Source organism: Piliocolobus tephrosceles, chromosome 10 (genome assembly GCF_002776525.5).
Source record: "Piliocolobus tephrosceles isolate RC106 chromosome 10, ASM277652v3, whole genome shotgun sequence".
In the NCBI taxonomy this organism is placed as follows: domain Eukaryota; kingdom Metazoa; phylum Chordata; class Mammalia; order Primates; family Cercopithecidae; genus Piliocolobus; species Piliocolobus tephrosceles.
In genome coordinates this window covers 112,405,152-112,406,788 of record NC_045443.1, presented here as the reverse complement: position 1 = coordinate 112,406,788, position 1,637 = coordinate 112,405,152, and the positions used below count along the sequence as shown (strand labels likewise).

Sequence of the window (1,637 nt, the reverse complement as noted above, 5' to 3'; positions counted from 1 at the left end):
ACTACAGGTGCAAACCACCATGCTTGGCTAATTTTTAAAATTTTGTATAGAGGGCTGGGTGCAGTGGCTCATGCCTGTAATCCCAGCACTTTGGGAGGTCAAGGTGGGCAGATCACTGGCGGTCAGGAGTTCGAGACCAACCTGACCAACATAGTGAAACCCCATTTCTACTAAAAGTACAAAAAATTAGCCGGCATGGTGGCAGATGCCTGTGATCCCAGCTACTGGGGAGGCTGAGGCAGGAGAATCGCTTGAACCTGGGAGGTGGAGGTTACAATGAGCTGAGATGGCACTACTGCACTCCAGCCTGAATGACAGAGCAAGACACCATCTCAAAGAAAAAAAAAAAATTAGAGACAGGATCTCACTATGTTGCCCAGGCTGGTCTGTAACTCCTGGCCTCAAGCGATTCACCTACCTCTGCCTCCCGAAGTTCTGGGATTATAGGCAAGAGCCACTGCACCTGGCCTCTAAGTTTTAAAAGGCTATTTCCTTTGCCCCACTTGAACAACCAATAAAGACATAAGCCCCAATGGTAAAGTGAAAGGGGAGTGGTATTTAATAATTATATATTAAGCTGTAAGATAATTATTGTTCTTCAGAACACTTGCTCAAAAGTGGATTTAGATTTTAGTAAGGTGGCTGAGAAACTAACCTCAACAGTCTGGCTGAGAAACTAACCTCAACAGTCAGCCTCAATTTCTCCCATCTGTAAAATGGGTGTTAACACCTAGCCACAAAACTGGCTGAAAATTGAAGGAGGCAATCTGTGGAAAGAACAGAGCTGGACACTTACTGAGTGCTGAAGCTTACTTCAGTTGAATCATTCCTTGTGTGTCTCCACTGTCTTCCTTCCCGACTTCTTTTTTTTTTTTTTTGATACATAGTCTGGCTCCATCACCCAGGCTGGAGTGCAGGGGCGCCATCTCGGAGCACTGCAAGACTACAGGCACATGCCACCACACCCTGCTAATTTTTGTATTTTTAGTACACAGGAGGGTTTTACTATGTTGTCTAGCTGGTCTCGAACTCCTGACCTCAAGTGATCCTCCCGCCTCTGCCTCCCAAAGTGCTGGGATTACAGACCTGAGCCACCGCGCCCTGAGCCACCGCGCCCGGCCCCCTTCCCAAGACTTCTAATGTGGGTTACGGAATGTGTACACACACACATACACACGCCCACCATAACCCTTGAGAAGCACGGTGGTCCTAGGGGCATTTATTCTAGCGTTTCACCTCCCCTAACGCTTTTTGTCCTCCCAAACTGTCTGAAGGCGGCTGCTGAAAGGCTACAATCCACCGGAACTCTCGGAGTAACCGCCTCCGCCTCCGCCTCCCCTCGCGGGTGTAGACCGAGACTCGCGCGAACGGGAGGGAGGAAGAATGTTTGCGCAGCCTTCAAACGACTTGGCAGGCAACAAGAGGGAAAAGGCCGCTCCAGGGAGAGTTCAAATTGAAATTACACGGGGGGAAGAACGTGCAGATCAGCGCTGAAGCTCATAAAAAAAAAAAAAAAAAAAAAAAAAAAGCGAGGTGACGTGACTGAGAAGAACAAACACGCCTCCAAAAGGAAAATGGAAAAGTTCGTAAAATGCGCTCTTCAAAGCCTAGCAAGGGGGCGCGGGGGAGGAGGCGGG

General features: G+C 48.7%; 1 non-coding gene across 1 annotated transcript; it reads right to left on the bottom strand.

Moving 5' to 3' along the window:
- Positions 1–459: 459 nt before the first annotated feature.
- On the bottom strand, positions 460–554 carry LOC111539115. The gene has a single exon (XR_002730585.1). It is a non-coding gene; the product is annotated as a small nucleolar RNA SNORA27 (small nucleolar RNA).
- Between the last annotated feature and the right edge of the window lie 1,083 nt (positions 555–1,637).